Source organism: Nelumbo nucifera, chromosome 4 (assembly GCF_055504915.1).
Source record: "Nelumbo nucifera cultivar China Antique chromosome 4, China Antique-T2T, whole genome shotgun sequence".
Lineage (NCBI taxonomy): Eukaryota > Viridiplantae > Streptophyta > Magnoliopsida > Proteales > Nelumbonaceae > Nelumbo > Nelumbo nucifera.
Window position 1 is genome coordinate 50,715,808 of NC_142652.1, and position 14,871 is coordinate 50,730,678.

Genomic DNA, 14,871 nt, shown 5'->3' on the forward strand with positions numbered 1-14,871 from the left:
TCCATTAATTGTTTTAGATTTGAAAAAAATGTGTAGGCAGCCTTCCTCCCTTGGTAACCGTGCACAAGCTCCTACGTGAGCGGAGTGCTTGCTTTTCAGATCTGCCGCACCTCCGGATAGATGCAATACTATCGCGGGGCCCACAATGCATGACAAATGCCGAAAGTCCGGTACTTGCATCGTTGCCACTCAGTAATGACGATCGTGCCGCAAATGGTCCGAGTATCCGACGCGTTGTTTCCAGTTGTATCGCCGAAACAACAAATGGAATTTGCAAATACAAATCAAAATAAAATATTAATAAAATTGGGGTGCAACACGAGGACTTCCCCGGAGGTCACCCATCCTAGTACTATTCTCGCCCAAGCACACTTAACTTCGGAGTTCTGATGGGATCCGGTGCATTAGTGCTGGTATGATCGCACCCGTTTAATTCATGCTCGCTTAGATTTTTATGAACTATCTTGCTCCCCTCCATTATTTGTTTTAGATTTGAAAAAAATGTGTATGCTGCCTTCCTCCCTTGGTAACCGTGCACAAGATCCTACGTGAGCGGAGTGTTTGCTTTTCAGATCTTTCGCACCTCCGGATAGATGCAATACTATCGCGGGGCCCACAATGCATGACGAATGCCGAAAGCCCGGTTCTTGCATCGTTGACATTCAGTAATGACGATCGTGCCGCAAATGGTCCGAGTATCCGACGCATTGTTTCCAGTTGTCTCCCAGAAACAACAAATGGAATTTGCAAATACAAATCAAAATAAAATATTAATAAAATTGGGGTGCAACACGAGGACTTCCCAGGAGGTCACCCATCCTAGTACTACTCTCGCCCAAGCACGCTTAACTTTGGAGTTCTGATGGGATCCAGTGCATTAGTGCTGGTATGATCGCACCCACTTAATTCATGCTCGCTTAGATCTTTATGCACTATCTTGCTCCCCTCCATTAATTGTTTTAGACTTGAAAAAACTGTGTATGCAGCCTTCCTCCCTTGGTAACCGTGCACAAGCTCCTACGTGAGCGAAGTGTTTGCTTTTCAGATCTGCCGCACCTCCGGATAGATGCAATACTATCGCGGGGACCACAATGCATGACGAATGCCGAAAGCCCGGTTCTTGCATCGTTGCCATTCAGTAATGACGATCGTGCCGCAAATGGTCCGAGTATCCGGCGCGTTGTTTGCGTTTGTCTCGCCGAAACGACAAATGGAATTTGTAAATACGATAATGAAATAAAATATTAATAAAATTGGGGTGCAACACGAGGACTTCCCAGGAGGTCACCCATCCTAGTACTATTCTCGCCCAAGCACAGTTAACTTCGGAGTTCTGATGGGATCCGGTGCATTAGTGCTGGTATGATCGCACCCGTTTAATTCATGCTCGCTTAGATCTTTATGAACTATCTTGCTCCCTTCCATTAATTGATTTAGATTTGAAAAAAATGTGTATGCAGCCTTCCTCCCTTGGTAACCGTGCACAAGCTCCTACGTGAGCGATGTGTTTGCTTTTCAGATCTGCCGCACCTCCGGATAGATGCAATACTATCGCGGGGACCACAATGCATGACGAATGCCGAAAGCCCGGTTCTTGCATCGTTGCCATTCAGTAATGACGATCGTGCCGCAAATGGTCCGAGTATCCGATGCATTGTTTCCAGTTGTCTCCCAGAAACAACAAATGGAATTTGCAAATACAAATCAAAATAAAATATTAATAAAATTGGGGTGCAACACGAGGACTTCCCAGGAGGTCACCCATCCTAGTACTACTCTCGCCCAAGCACGCTTAACTTTGGAGTTCTGATGGAATCCGGTGCATTAGTGCTGGTATGATCGCACCAATTTAATTCATGCTCGCTTAGATCTTTGTGCACTATCTTGCTCCCCTCCATTAATTGTTTTAGACTTGAAAAAACTGTGTATGCAGCCTTCCTCCCTTGGTAACCGTGCACAAGCTCCTACGTGAGTAGAGTGTTTGTTTTCAGATATGCCGCACCCCGGATAGATGCAATATTATCGCGGGGCCCACAATGCACGATGAATGCCAAAAGCCCGGTTTTTGCACGGTTCCCATTCAGTATTGACAATCGTGCCGCAAATGGTCCGAGTATCCGGCGCGTTGTTTGCGTTTGTCTCGCCGAAACGACAAATGGAATTTGTAAATACGATATCGAAATAAAATATTAATAAAATTGGGGTGCAACACGAGGAGTTAAGCGTGCTTGGGTGAGAGTAGTACTAGGACTTCCCAGGAGGTCACCCATCCAAGTACTACTCTCACCCAAGCACGCTTAACTTCGGAGTTCTGATGGGATCCGGTGCATTAGTGCTGGTATGATCACACCAGATTAATTCATGCTCGCTTAGATCTTTATGCACTATCTTGCTCCCCTCCATTAATTGTTTTAGATTTGAAAAAAATGTGTATGTAGCCTTCCTCCCTTGGTAACCGTGCACAAGCTCCTACGTGAGCGGAGTGTTTGCTTTTCAGATCTGCCGCACCTCCGGATAGATGCAATACTATCGCGGGGCCCACAATGCATGACGAATGCCGAAAGTCCGGTACTTGCATCGTTGCCACTCAGTAATGACGATCGTGCCGCAAATGGTCCGAGTATCCGACGCGTTGTTTCCAGTTGTATCGCCGAAACAACAAATGGAATTTGCAAATACAAATCAAAATAAAATATTAATAAAATTGGGGTGCAACACGAGGACTTCCCCGGAGGTCACCCATTCTAGTACTACTCTCGCCCAAGCATACTTAACTTCGGAGTTCTGATGGGATCCGGTGCATTAGTGCTGGTATGATCACACCCGTTTAATTCATGCTCGTTTAGATCTTTATGCTCTATCTTGCTCCCCTCCATTAATTGTTTTAGACTTGAAAAAACTGTGTATCCAGCCTTCCTCCCTTGGTAACCGTGCACAAGCTCCTACGTGAGTAGAGTGTTTGCTTTTCAGAGCTGCCGCACCCCCGGATAGATGCAATATTATCGCGGGGCCCACAATGCACGACGAATGCCAAAAGCCCGGTTTTTGCACGGTTACCATTCAGTATTGACATTCGTGCCGCAAATGGTCCGAGTATCCGGCGCATTGTTTGCGTTTGTCTCGCCGAAACGACAAATGGAATTTGTAAATACGATATCGCAATAAAATATTAATAAAATTGGGGTGCAACACGAGGACTTCCCAGGAGGTCACCCATCCTAGTACTACTCTCGCCCAAGCACACTTAACTTCGGAGTTCTGATGGGATCCGGTGCATTAGTGCTCGTATGATCACACCCGTTTAATTCATGCTCGCTTAGATCTTTATGAACTATCTTGCTCCCTTCCATTAATTGTTTTAGATTTGAAAAAAATGTGTAGGCAGCCTTCCTCCCTTGGTAACCGTGCACAAGCTCCTACGTGAGCGGAGTGCTTGCTTTTCAGATCTGCCGCACCTCCGGATAGATGCAATACTATCGCGGGGCCCACAATGCATGACGAATGCCGAAAGTCCGGTACTTGCATCGTTGCCACTCAGTAATGACGATCGTGCCGCAAATGGTCCGAGTATCCGACGCGTTGTTTCCAGTTGTATCGCCGAAACAACAAATGGAATTTGCAAATACAAATCAAAATAAAATATTAATAAAATTGGGGTGCAACACGAGGACTTCCCCGGAGGTCACCCATCCTAGTACTATTCTCGCCCAAGCACACTTAACTTCGGAGTTCTGATGGGATCCGGTGCATTAGTGCTGGTATGATCGCACCCGTTTAATTCATGCTCGCTTAGATTTTTATGAACTATCTTGCTCCCCTCCATTATTTGTTTTAGATTTGAAAAAAATGTGTATGCTGCCTTCCTCCCTTGGTAACCGTGCACAAGATCCTACGTGAGCGGAGTGTTTGCTTTTCAGATCTTTCGCACCTCCGGATAGATGCAATACTATCGCGGGGCCCACAATGCATGACGAATGCCGAAAGTCCGGTACTTGCATCGTTGCCACTCAGTAATGACGATCGTGCCGCAAATGGTCCGAGTATCCGACGCGTTGTTTCCAGTTGTATCGCCGAAACAACAAATGGAATTTGCAAATACAAATCAAAATAAAATATTAATAAAATTGGGGTGAAACACGAGGACTTCCCAGGAGGTCACCCATCCTAGTACTACTCTCGCTCAAACACGCTTAACTTCGGAGTTCTGATGGGATTCAGTGCATTAGTGCTGCTACGATCGCACCCATTTCATTCATGCTCGCTTAGATCTTTATGCACTATCTTGCTCCCCTCCATTAATTGTTTTAGACATGAAAAAACTGTGTATGCAGCCTTCCTCCCTTGGTAACCGTGCACAAGCTCCTACGTGAGCAGAGTGTTTGCTTTTCAGATCTGCCGCACCCCTGGATAGATGCAATACTATCGCGGGGCCCACAATGCACGACGAATGCCGAAAGCCCGGTTCCTGCATCGTTGCCATTCAGTAATGACGATCGTGCCGCAAATGGTCCGAGTATCCGACGTGTTGTTTCCAGTTGTATCGCCGAAACAACAAATGGAATTTGCAAATACAAATCAAAATAAAATATTAAGAAAATTGGGGTGCAACGCGAGGCCTTCCCAGGAGGTCACCCATCCTAGTACTACTCTCGCCCAAGCACGCTAAACTTTGGAGTTCTGATGGGATCCGGTGCATTAGTGCTGGTATGATCGCACCCGATTAATTCATGGTCGCTTAGATCTTTATGCACTATCTTGCTCCCCTCCATTAATTGTTTTAGATTTGAAAAAAATGTGTATGCACCCTTCCTCCCTTGGTAACTGTGCACAAGCTCCTACGTGAGCGGAGTGTTTGTTTTTCAGATCTGCCGCACCTCCGGATAGATGCAATACTATCGCGGGGCCCACAATGCATGACGAATGCCGAAAGCCCGGTTCTTGCATCGTTGCCAGTCAGTAATGACGATCGTGCCGCAAATGGTCCGAGTATCCGATGCATTGTTTCCAGTTGTCTCCCAGAAACAACAAATGGAATTTGCAAATACAAATCAAAATAAAATATTAATAAAATTGGGGTGCAACACGAGGACTTCCCAGGAGGTCACCCATCCTAGTACTACTCTCGCCCAAGCACACTTAACTTCGGAGTTCTGATGGGATCCGGTGCATTAGTGCTGGTATGATCGCACCCGTTTAATTCATGCTCGCTTAGATCTTTATGAACTATCTTGCTCCCTTCCATTAATTGATTTAGATTTGAAAAAAATGTGTATGCAGCCTTCCTCCCTTGGTAACCGTGCACAAGCTCCTACGTGAGCGAAGTGTTTGCTTTTCAGATCTGCCGCACCTCCGGATAGATGCAATACTATCGCGGGGACCACAATGCATGACGAATGCCGAAAGCCCGGTTCTTGCATCGTTGCCATTCAGTAATGACGATCGTGCCGCAAATGGTCCGAGTATCCGATGCATTGTTTCCAGTTGTCTCCCAGAAACAACAAATGGAATTTGCAAATACAAATCAAAATAAAATATTAATAAAATTGGGGTGCAACACGAGGACTTCCCAGGAGGTCACCCATCCTAGTACTACTCTCGCCCAAGCACGCTTAACTTTGGAGTTCTGATGGAATCCGGTGCATTAGTGCTGGTATGATCGCACCAATTTAATTCATGCTCGCTTAGATCTTTGTGCACTATCTTGCTCCCCTCCATTAATTGTTTTAGACTTGAAAAAACTGTGTATGCAGCCTTCCTCCCTTGGTAACCGTGCACAAGCTCCTACGTGAGTAGAGTGTTTGCTTTTCAGATATGCCGCACCCCGGATAGATGCAATATTATCGCGGGGCCCACAATGCACGATGAATGCCAAAAGCCCGGTTTTTGCACGGTTCCCATTCAGTATTGACAATCGTGCCGCAAATGGTCCGAGTATCCGGCGCGTTGTTTGCGTTTGTCTCGCCGAAACGACAAATGGAATTTGTAAATACGATATCGAAATAAAATATTAATAAAATTGGGGTGCAACACGAGGAGTTAAGTGTGCTTGGGTGAGAGTAGTACTAGGACTTCCCAGGAGGTCACCCATCCTAGTACTACTCTCACCCAAGCACGCTTAACTTCGGAGTTCTGATGGGATCCGGTGCATTAGTGCTGGTATGATCACACCAGATTAATTCATGCTCGCTTAGATCTTTATGCACTATCTTGCTCCCCTCCATTAATTGTTTTAGATTTGAAAAAAATGTGTATGTAGCCATCCTCCCTTGGTAACCGTGCACAAGCTCCTACGTGAGCGGAGTGTTTGCTTTTCAGATCTGCCGCACCTCCGGATAGATGCAATACTATCGCGGGGCCCACAATGCATGACGAATGCCGAAAGCCCGGTTCTTGCATCGTTGACATTCAGTAATGACGATCGTGCCGCAAATGGTCCGAGTATCCGACGCATTGTTTCCAGTTGTCTCCCAGAAACAACAAATGGAATTTGCAAATACAAATCAAAATAAAATATTAATAAAATTGGGGTGCAACACGAGGACTTCCCAGGAGGTCACCCATCCTAGTACTACTCTCGCCCAAGCACGCTTAACTTTGGAGTTCTGATGGGATCCAGTGCATTAGTGCTGGTATGATCGCACCCACTTAATTCATGCTCGCTTAGATCTTTATGCACTATCTTGCTCCCCTCCATTAATTGTTTTAGACTTGAAAAAACTGTGTATGCAGCCTTCCTCCCTTGGTAACCGTGCACAAGCTCCTACGTGAGTAGAGTGTTTGCTTTTCAGATCTGCCGCACCCCCGGATAGATGCAATATTATCGCGGGGCCCACAATGCACGACGAATGCCAAAAGCCCGGTTTTTGCACGGTTCCCATTCAGTATTGACAATCGTGCCGCAAATGGTCCGAGTATCCGGCGCGTTGTTTGCGTTTGTCTCGCCGAAACGACAAATGGAATTTGTAAATACGATAATGAAATAAAATATTAATAAAATTGGGGTGCAACACGAGGACTTCCCAGGAGGTCACCCATCCTAGTACTATTCTCGCCCAAGCACACTTAACTTCGGAGTTCTGATGGGATCCGGTGCATTAGTGCTGGTATGATCGCACCCGTTTAATTCATGCTCGCTTAGATCTTTATGAACTATCTTGCTCCCTTCCATTAATTGATTTAGATTTGAAAAAAATGTGTATGCAGCCTTCCTCCCTTGGTAACCGTGCACAAGCTCCTACGTGAGCGAAGTGTTTGCTTTTCAGATCTGCCGCACCTCCGGATAGATGCAATACTATCGCGGGGACCACAATGCATGACGAATACCGAAAGCCCGGTTCTTGCATCGTTGCCATTCAGTAATGACGATCGTGCCGCAAATGGTCCGAGTATCCGATGCATTGTTTCCAGTTGTCTCCCAGAAACAACAAATGGAATTTGCAAATACAAATCAAAATAAAATATTAATAAAATTGGGGTGCAACACGAGGACTTCCCAGGAGGTCACCCATCCTAGTACTACTCTCGCCCAAGCACGCTTAACTTTGGAGTTCTGATGGAATCCGGTGCATTAGTGCTGGTATGATCGCACCAATTTAATTCATGCTCGCTTAGATCTTTGTGCACTATCTTGCTCCCCTCCATTAATTGTTTTAGACTTGAAAAAACTGTGTATGCAGCCTTCCTCCCTTGGTAACCGTGCACAAGCTCCTACGTGAGTAGAGTGTTTGCTTTTCAGATATGCCGCACCCCGGATAGATGCAATATTATCGCGGGGCCCACAATGCACGATGAATGCCAAAAGCCCGGTTTTTGCACGGTTCCCATTCAGTATTGACAATCGTGCCGCAAATGGTCCGAGTATCCGGCGCGTTGTTTGCGTTTGTCTCGCCGAAACGACAAATGGAATTTGTAAATACGATATCGAAATAAAATATTAATAAAATTGGGGTGCAACACGAGGAGTTAAGCGTGCTTGGGTGAGAGTAGTACTAGGACTTCCCAGGAGGTCACCCATCCTAGTACTACTCTCACCCAAGCACGCTTAACTTCGGAGTTCTGATGGGATCCGGTGCATTAGTGCTGGTATGATCACACCAGATTAATTCATGCTCGCTTAGATCTTTATGCACTATCTTGCTCCCCTCCATTAATTGTTTTAGATTTGAAAAAAATGTGTATGTAGCCTTCCTCCCTTGGTAACCGTGCACAAGCTCCTACGTGAGCGGAGTGTTTGCTTTTCAGATCTGCCGCACCTCCGGATAGATGCAATACTATCGCGGGGCCCACAATGCATGACGAATGCCGAAAGTCCGGTACTTGCATCGTTGCCACTCAGTAATGACGATCGTGCCGCAAATGGTCCGAGTATCCGACGCGTTGTTTCCAGTTGTATCGCCGAAACAACAAATGGAATTTGCAAATACAAATCAAAATAAAATATTAATAAAATTGGGGTGCAACACGAGGACTTCCCCGGAGGTCACCCATTCTAGTACTACTCTCGCCCAAGCATACTTAACTTCGGAGTTCTGATGGGATCCGGTGCATTAGTGCTGGTATGATCACACCCGTTTAATTCATGCTCGCTTAGATCTTTATGCTCTATCTTGCTCCCCTCCATTAATTGTTTTAGACTTGAAAAAACTGTGTATCCAGCCATCCTCCCTTGGTAACCGTGCACAAGCTCCTACGTGAGTAGAGTGTTTGCTTTTCAGAGCTGCCGCACCCCCGGATAGATGCAATATTATCGCGGGGCCCACAATGCACGACGAATGCCAAAAGCCCGGTTTTTGCACGGTTACCATTCAGTATTGACATTCGTGCCGCAAATGGTCCGAGTATCCGGCGCATTGTTTGCGTTTGTCTCGCCGAAACGACAAATGGAATTTGTAAATACGATATCGAAATAAAATATTAATAAAATTGGGGTGCAACACGAGGAGTTAAGCGTGCTTGGGTGAGAGTAGTACTAGGACTTCCCAGGAGGTCACCCATCCTAGTACTACTCTCACCCAAGCACGCTTAACTTCGGAGTTCTGATGGGATCCGGTGCATTAGTGCTGGTATGATCACACCAGATTAATTCATGCTCGCTTAGATCTTTATGCACTATCTTGCTCCCCTCCATTAATTGTTTTAGATTTGAAAAAAATGTGTATGTAGCCTTCCTCCCTTGGTAACCGTGCACAAGCTCCTACGTGAGCGGAGTGTTTGCTTTTCAGATCTGCCGCACCTCCGGATAGATGCAATACTATCGCGGGGCCCACAATGCATGACGAATGCCGAAAGCCCGGTTCTTGCATCGTTGACATTCAGTAATGACGATCGTGCCGCAAATGGTCCGAGTATCCGACGCATTGTTTCCATTTGTCTCCCAGAAACAACAAATGGAATTTGCAAATACAAATCAAAATAAAATATTAATAAAATTGGGGTGCAACACGAGGACTTCCCAGGAGGTCACCCATCCTAGTACTACTCTCGCCCAAGCACGCTTAACTTTGGAGTTCTGATGGGATCCAGTGCATTAGTGCTGGTATGATCGCACCCACTTAATTCATGCTCGCTTAGATCTTTATGCACTATCTTGCTCCCCTCCATTAATTGTTTTAGACTTGAAAAAACTGTGTATGCAGCCTTCCTCCCTTGGTAACCGTGCACAAGCTCCTACGTGAGTAGAGTGTTTGCTTTTCAGATCTGCCGCACCCCCGGATAGATGCAATATTATCGCGGGGCCCACAATGCACGACGAATGCCAAAAGCCCGGTTTTTGCACGGTTCCCATTCAGTATTGACAATCGTGCCGCAAATGGTCCGAGTATCCGGCGCGTTGTTTGCGTTTGTCTCGCCGAAACGACAAATGGAATTTGTAAATACGATAATGAAATAAAATATTAATAAAATTGGGGTGCAACACGAGGACTTCCCAGGAGGTCACCCATCCTAGTACTATTCTCGCCCAAGCACACTTAACTTCGGAGTTCTGATGGGATCCGGTGCATTAGTGCTGGTATGATCGCACCCGTTTAATTCATGCTCGCTTAGATCTTTATGAACTATCTTGCTCCCTTCCATTAATTGATTTAGATTTGAAAAAAATGTGTATGCAGCCTTCCTCCCTTGGTAACCGTGCACAAGCTCCTACGTGAGCGAAGTGTTTGCTTTTCAGATCTGCCGCACCTCCGGATAGATGCAATACTATCGCGGGGACCACAATGCATGACGAATGCCGAAAGCCCGGTTCTTGCATCGTTGCCATTCAGTAATGACGATCGTGCCGCAAATGGTCCGAGTATCCGATGCATTGTTTCCAGTTGTCTCCCAGAAACAACAAATGGAATTTGCAAATACAAATCAAAATAAAATATTAATAAAATTGGGGTGCAACACGAGGACTTCCCAGGAGGTCACCCATCCTAGTACTACTCTCGCCCAAGCACGCTTAACTTTGGAGTTCTGATGGAATCCGGTGCATTAGTGCTGGTATGATCGCACCAATTTAATTCATGCTCGCTTAGATCTTTGTGCACTATCTTGCTCCCCTCCATTAATTGTTTTAGACTTGAAAAAACTGTGTATGCAGCCTTCCTCCCTTGGTAACCGTGCACAAGCTCCTACGTGAGTAGAGTGTTTGCTTTTCAGATATGCCGCACCCCGGATAGATGCAATATTATCGCGGGGCCCACAATGCACGATGAATGCCAAAAGCCCGGTTTTTGCACGGTTCCCATTCAGTATTGACAATCGTGCCGCAAATGGTCCGAGTATCCGGCGCGTTGTTTGCGTTTGTCTCGCCGAAACGACAAATGGAATTTGTAAATACGATATCGAAATAAAATATTAATAAAATTGGGGTGCAACACGAGGAGTTAAGCGTGCTTGGGTGAGAGTAGTACTAGGACTTCCCAGGAGGTCACCCATCCTAGTACTACTCTCACCCAAGCACGCTTAACTTCGGAGTTCTGATGGGATCCGGTGCATTAGTGCTGGTATGATCACACCAGATTAATTCATGCTCGCTTAGATCTTTATGCACTATCTTGCTCCCCTCCATTAATTGTTTTAGATTTGAAAAAAATGTGTATGTAGCCTTCCTCCCTTGGTAACCGTGCACAAGCTCCTACGTGAGCGGAGTGTTTGCTTTTCAGATCTGCCGCACCTCCGGATAGATGCAATACTATCGCGGGGCCCACAATGCATGACGAATGCCGAAAGTCCGGTACTTGCATCGTTGCCACTCAGTAATGACGATCGTGCCGCAAATGGTCCGAGTATCCGACGCGTTGTTTCCAGTTGTATCGCCGAAACAACAAATGGAATTTGCAAATACAAATCAAAATAAAATATTAATAAAATTGGGGTGCAACACGAGGACTTCCCCGGAGGTCACCCATTCTAGTACTACTCTCGCCCAAGCATACTTAACTTCGGAGTTCTGATGGGATCCGGTGCATTAGTGCTGGTATGATCACACCCGTTTAATTCATGCTCGCTTAGATCTTTATGCTCTATCTTGCTCCCCTCCATTAATTGTTTTAGACTTGAAAAAACTGTGTATCCAGCCTTCCTCCCTTGGTAACCGTGCACAAGCTCCTACGTGAGTAGAGTGTTTGCTTTTCAGAGCTGCCGCACCCCCGGATAGATGCAATATTATCGCGGGGCCCACAATGCACGACGAATGCCAAAAGCCCGGTTTTTGCACGGTTACCATTCAGTATTGACATTCGTGCCGCAAATGGTCCGAGTATCCGGCGCATTGTTTGCGTTTGTCTCGCCGAAACGACAAATGGAATTTGTAAATACGATATCGCAATAAAATATTAATAAAATTGGGGTGCAACACGAGGACTTCCCAGGAGGTCACCCATCCTAGTACTACTCTCGCCCAAGCACACTTAACTTCGGAGTTCTGATGGGATCCGGTGCATTAGTGCTCGTATGATCACACCCGTTTAATTCATGCTCGCTTAGATCTTTATGAACTATCTTGCTCCCTTCCATTAATTGTTTTAGATTTGAAAAAAATGTGTAGGCAGCCTTCCTCCCTTGGTAACCGTGCACAAGCTCCTACGTGAGCGGAGTGCTTGCTTTTCAGATCTGCCGCACCTCCGGATAGATGCAATACTATCGCGGGGCCCACAATGCATGACGAATGCCGAAAGTCCGGTACTTGCATCGTTGCCACTCAGTAATGACGATCGTGCCGCAAATGGTCCGAGTATCCGACGCGTTGTTTCCAGTTGTATCGCCGAAACAACAAATGGAATTTGCAAATACAAATCAAAATAAAATATTAATAAAATTGGGGTGCAACACGAGGACTTCCCCGGAGGTCACCCATCCTAGTACTATTCTCGCCCAAGCACACTTAACTTCGGAGTTCTGATGGGATCCGGTGCATTAGTGCTGGTATGATCGCACCCGTTTAATTCATGCTCGCTTAGATTTTTATGAACTATCTTGCTCCCCTCCATTATTTGTTTTAGATTTGAAAAAAATGTGTATGCTGCCTTCCTCCCTTGGTAACCGTGCACAAGATCCTACGTGAGCGGAGTGTTTGCTTTTCAGATCTTTCGCACCTCCGGATAGATGCAATACTATCGCGGGGCCCACAATGCATGACGAATGCCGAAAGCCCGGTTCTTGCATCGTTGACATTCAGTAATGACGATCGTGCCGCAAATGGTCCGAGTATCCGACGCATTGTTTCCAGTTGTCTCCCAGAAACAACAAATGGAATTTGCAAATACAAATCAAAATAAAATATTAATAAAATTGGGGTGCAACACGAGGACTTCCCAGGAGGTCACCCATCCTAGTACTACTCTCGCCCAAGCACGCTTAACTTTGGAGTTCTGATGGGATCCAGTGCATTAGTGCTGGTATGATCGCACCCACTTAATTCATGCTCGCTTAGATCTTTATGCACTATCTTGCTCCCCTCCATTAATTGTTTTAGACTTGAAAAAACTGTGTATGCAGCCTTCCTCCCTTGGTAACCGTGCACAAGCTCCTACGTGAGTAGAGTGTTTGCTTTTCAGATCTGCCGCACCCCCGGATAGATGCAATATTATCGCGGGGCCCACAATGCACGACGAATGCCAAAAGCCCGGTTTTTGCACGGTTCCCATTCAGTATTGACAATCGTGCCGCAAATGGTCCGAGTATCCGGCGCGTTGTTTGCGTTTGTCTCGCCGAAACGACAAATGGAATTTGTAAATACAATATCGAAATAAAATATTAATAAAATTGGGGTGCAACACGAGGAGTTAAGCGTGCTTGGGTGAGAGTAGTACTAGGACTTCCCAGGAGGTCACCCATCCTAGTACTACTCTCACCCAAGCACGCTTAACTTCGGAGTTCTGATGGGATCCGGTGCATTAGTGCTGGTATGATCACACCAGATTAATTCATGCTCGCTTAGATCTTTATGCACTATCTTGCTCCCCTCCATTAATTGTTTTAGATTTGAAAAAAATGTGTATGTAGCCTTCCTCCCTTGGTAACCGTGCACAAGCTCCTACGTGAGCGGAGTGTTTGCTTTTCAGATCTGCCGCACCTCCGGATAGATGCAATACTATCGCGGGGCCCACAATGCATGACGAATGCCGAAAGTCCGGTACTTGCATCGTTGCCACTCAGTAATGACGATCGTGCCGCAAATGGTCCGAGTATCCGACGCGTTGTTTCCAGTTGTATCGCCGAAACAACAAATGGAATTTGCAAATACAAATCAAAATAAAATATTAATAAAATTGGGGTGCAACACGAGGACTTCCCAAGAGGTCACCCATCCTAGTACTGCTCTCGCCCAAGCACGCTTAACTTCGGAGTTCTTATGGGATCCGGTGCATTAGTGCTGATCTGATCGCACCCGTTTAATTCATGCTCGCTTAGATCTTTATGCACTATCTTGCTCCCCTCCATTAATTGTTTTAGACTTGAAAAAACTGTGTATGCAGCCTTCCTCCCTTGGTAACCGTGCACAAGCTCCTACGTGAGCAGAGTGTTTGTTTTTCAGATCTGCCGCACCCCCGGATAGATGCAATACTATCGCGGGGCCCACAATGCACGACGAATGCCAAAAGCCCGGTTTTTGCACGGTTCCCATTCAGTAATGACGATCGTGCCGCAAATGGTCCGAGTATCCGGCGCGTTGTTTGCGTTTGTCTCGCCGAAACGAAAAATGGAATTTGCAAATACGATATCGAAATAAAATATTAATAAAATTGGGGTGCAACACGAGGACTTCCCAGGAGGTCACCCATTCCAGTACTACTCTCGCCCAAGCACACTTAACTTCGGAGTTCTGATGGGATCCGGTGCATTAGTGCTGGTATGATCGCAGCCGTTAAATTCATGCTCGCTTAGATCTTTATGCACTATCTTGCTCCCCTCCATTAATTGTTTTAGATTTGAAAAAACTGTGTATGCAGCCTTCCTCCCTTGGTAACCGTGCACAAGCTCCTACGTGAGCGAATTGTTTGCTTTTCAGATCTGCCGCACCACCGGATAAATGCAATACTATCGCGGGGCGCACAATGCACGACGAATCCCGAAAGCCCGGTTCCTGCATCGTTGCCATTCAGTAATGACAATCGTGCCGCAAATGGTCCGAGTATCCGACGCATTGTTTCCAGTAGTCTCCCAGAAACAACAAATGGAATTTGCAAATACAAATCAAAATAAAATATTAATAAAATTGGGGTGAAACACGAGGACTTCCCAGGAGGTCACCCATCCTAGTACTACTCTCGCTCAAACACGCTTAACTTCGGAGTTCTGATGGGATTCAGTGCATTAGTGCTGCTACGATCGCACCCATTTCATTCATGCTCGCTTAGATCTTTATGCACTATCTTGCTCCCCTCC

General features: G+C 46.0%; 23 non-coding genes and 8 pseudogenes across 23 annotated transcripts; all 31 read right to left on the bottom strand.

Moving 5' to 3' along the window:
* Positions 1 to 308: 308 nt before the first annotated feature.
* On the bottom strand, positions 309 to 427 carry LOC148793567 (5S ribosomal RNA). Its single transcript, XR_016073001.1, has one exon. It is a non-coding gene; the product is annotated as a 5S ribosomal RNA (ribosomal RNA).
* A 354-nt stretch (positions 428 to 781) lies between these two features.
* On the bottom strand, positions 782 to 900 carry LOC148793568 (5S ribosomal RNA). The gene has a single exon (XR_016070807.1). It is a non-coding gene; the product is annotated as a 5S ribosomal RNA (ribosomal RNA).
* Positions 901 to 1,255: 355 nt separating this feature from the next.
* On the bottom strand, positions 1,256 to 1,374 carry LOC148793569 (5S ribosomal RNA). The gene has a single exon (XR_016073189.1). It is a non-coding gene; the product is annotated as a 5S ribosomal RNA (ribosomal RNA).
* A 354-nt stretch (positions 1,375 to 1,728) lies between these two features.
* Positions 1,729 to 1,847, bottom strand: LOC148793570 (5S ribosomal RNA). Its single transcript, XR_016068986.1, has one exon. It is a non-coding gene; the product is annotated as a 5S ribosomal RNA (ribosomal RNA).
* A 386-nt stretch (positions 1,848 to 2,233) lies between these two features.
* On the bottom strand, positions 2,234 to 2,352 carry LOC148793571 (5S ribosomal RNA; annotated as a pseudogene).
* Positions 2,353 to 2,706: 354 nt separating this feature from the next.
* Positions 2,707 to 2,825, bottom strand: LOC148793572 (5S ribosomal RNA). The gene has a single exon (XR_016069168.1). It is a non-coding gene; the product is annotated as a 5S ribosomal RNA (ribosomal RNA).
* A 355-nt stretch (positions 2,826 to 3,180) lies between these two features.
* Positions 3,181 to 3,299, bottom strand: LOC148793573 (5S ribosomal RNA). The gene has a single exon (XR_016075277.1). It is a non-coding gene; the product is annotated as a 5S ribosomal RNA (ribosomal RNA).
* Positions 3,300 to 3,653: 354 nt separating this feature from the next.
* Positions 3,654 to 3,772, bottom strand: LOC148793574 (5S ribosomal RNA). The gene has a single exon (XR_016073002.1). It is a non-coding gene; the product is annotated as a 5S ribosomal RNA (ribosomal RNA).
* Positions 3,773 to 4,126: 354 nt separating this feature from the next.
* On the bottom strand, positions 4,127 to 4,245 carry LOC148793575 (5S ribosomal RNA; annotated as a pseudogene).
* A 354-nt stretch (positions 4,246 to 4,599) lies between these two features.
* LOC148793576 (5S ribosomal RNA) lies at positions 4,600 to 4,718 on the bottom strand. The gene has a single exon (XR_016069990.1). It is a non-coding gene; the product is annotated as a 5S ribosomal RNA (ribosomal RNA).
* Positions 4,719 to 5,072: 354 nt separating this feature from the next.
* LOC148793577 (5S ribosomal RNA) lies at positions 5,073 to 5,191 on the bottom strand. Its single transcript, XR_016070852.1, has one exon. It is a non-coding gene; the product is annotated as a 5S ribosomal RNA (ribosomal RNA).
* Positions 5,192 to 5,545: 354 nt separating this feature from the next.
* LOC148793578 (5S ribosomal RNA) lies at positions 5,546 to 5,664 on the bottom strand. Its single transcript, XR_016068987.1, has one exon. It is a non-coding gene; the product is annotated as a 5S ribosomal RNA (ribosomal RNA).
* A 387-nt stretch (positions 5,665 to 6,051) lies between these two features.
* LOC148793579 (5S ribosomal RNA) lies at positions 6,052 to 6,170 on the bottom strand (annotated as a pseudogene).
* Positions 6,171 to 6,524: 354 nt separating this feature from the next.
* LOC148793580 (5S ribosomal RNA) lies at positions 6,525 to 6,643 on the bottom strand. The gene has a single exon (XR_016070808.1). It is a non-coding gene; the product is annotated as a 5S ribosomal RNA (ribosomal RNA).
* A 355-nt stretch (positions 6,644 to 6,998) lies between these two features.
* Positions 6,999 to 7,117, bottom strand: LOC148793581 (5S ribosomal RNA). The gene has a single exon (XR_016071515.1). It is a non-coding gene; the product is annotated as a 5S ribosomal RNA (ribosomal RNA).
* A 354-nt stretch (positions 7,118 to 7,471) lies between these two features.
* On the bottom strand, positions 7,472 to 7,590 carry LOC148793582 (5S ribosomal RNA). Its single transcript, XR_016068988.1, has one exon. It is a non-coding gene; the product is annotated as a 5S ribosomal RNA (ribosomal RNA).
* A 387-nt stretch (positions 7,591 to 7,977) lies between these two features.
* On the bottom strand, positions 7,978 to 8,096 carry LOC148793583 (5S ribosomal RNA; annotated as a pseudogene).
* Positions 8,097 to 8,450: 354 nt separating this feature from the next.
* On the bottom strand, positions 8,451 to 8,569 carry LOC148793584 (5S ribosomal RNA). The gene has a single exon (XR_016069169.1). It is a non-coding gene; the product is annotated as a 5S ribosomal RNA (ribosomal RNA).
* A 388-nt stretch (positions 8,570 to 8,957) lies between these two features.
* On the bottom strand, positions 8,958 to 9,076 carry LOC148793585 (5S ribosomal RNA; annotated as a pseudogene).
* A 354-nt stretch (positions 9,077 to 9,430) lies between these two features.
* LOC148793586 (5S ribosomal RNA) lies at positions 9,431 to 9,549 on the bottom strand. Its single transcript, XR_016070809.1, has one exon. It is a non-coding gene; the product is annotated as a 5S ribosomal RNA (ribosomal RNA).
* Positions 9,550 to 9,904: 355 nt separating this feature from the next.
* On the bottom strand, positions 9,905 to 10,023 carry LOC148793587 (5S ribosomal RNA). The gene has a single exon (XR_016071516.1). It is a non-coding gene; the product is annotated as a 5S ribosomal RNA (ribosomal RNA).
* Positions 10,024 to 10,377: 354 nt separating this feature from the next.
* On the bottom strand, positions 10,378 to 10,496 carry LOC148793588 (5S ribosomal RNA). The gene has a single exon (XR_016068989.1). It is a non-coding gene; the product is annotated as a 5S ribosomal RNA (ribosomal RNA).
* A 387-nt stretch (positions 10,497 to 10,883) lies between these two features.
* Positions 10,884 to 11,002, bottom strand: LOC148793589 (5S ribosomal RNA; annotated as a pseudogene).
* Positions 11,003 to 11,356: 354 nt separating this feature from the next.
* On the bottom strand, positions 11,357 to 11,475 carry LOC148793590 (5S ribosomal RNA). The gene has a single exon (XR_016069170.1). It is a non-coding gene; the product is annotated as a 5S ribosomal RNA (ribosomal RNA).
* A 355-nt stretch (positions 11,476 to 11,830) lies between these two features.
* LOC148793591 (5S ribosomal RNA) lies at positions 11,831 to 11,949 on the bottom strand. Its single transcript, XR_016075278.1, has one exon. It is a non-coding gene; the product is annotated as a 5S ribosomal RNA (ribosomal RNA).
* Positions 11,950 to 12,303: 354 nt separating this feature from the next.
* Positions 12,304 to 12,422, bottom strand: LOC148793592 (5S ribosomal RNA). The gene has a single exon (XR_016073004.1). It is a non-coding gene; the product is annotated as a 5S ribosomal RNA (ribosomal RNA).
* Positions 12,423 to 12,776: 354 nt separating this feature from the next.
* LOC148793593 (5S ribosomal RNA) lies at positions 12,777 to 12,895 on the bottom strand. Its single transcript, XR_016070810.1, has one exon. It is a non-coding gene; the product is annotated as a 5S ribosomal RNA (ribosomal RNA).
* A 388-nt stretch (positions 12,896 to 13,283) lies between these two features.
* On the bottom strand, positions 13,284 to 13,402 carry LOC148793594 (5S ribosomal RNA; annotated as a pseudogene).
* Positions 13,403 to 13,756: 354 nt separating this feature from the next.
* On the bottom strand, positions 13,757 to 13,875 carry LOC148793595 (5S ribosomal RNA). Its single transcript, XR_016068969.1, has one exon. It is a non-coding gene; the product is annotated as a 5S ribosomal RNA (ribosomal RNA).
* A 355-nt stretch (positions 13,876 to 14,230) lies between these two features.
* On the bottom strand, positions 14,231 to 14,349 carry LOC148793596 (5S ribosomal RNA). Its single transcript, XR_016073666.1, has one exon. It is a non-coding gene; the product is annotated as a 5S ribosomal RNA (ribosomal RNA).
* Positions 14,350 to 14,703: 354 nt separating this feature from the next.
* LOC148793597 (5S ribosomal RNA) lies at positions 14,704 to 14,822 on the bottom strand (annotated as a pseudogene).
* Positions 14,823 to 14,871: the final 49 nt, after the last annotated feature.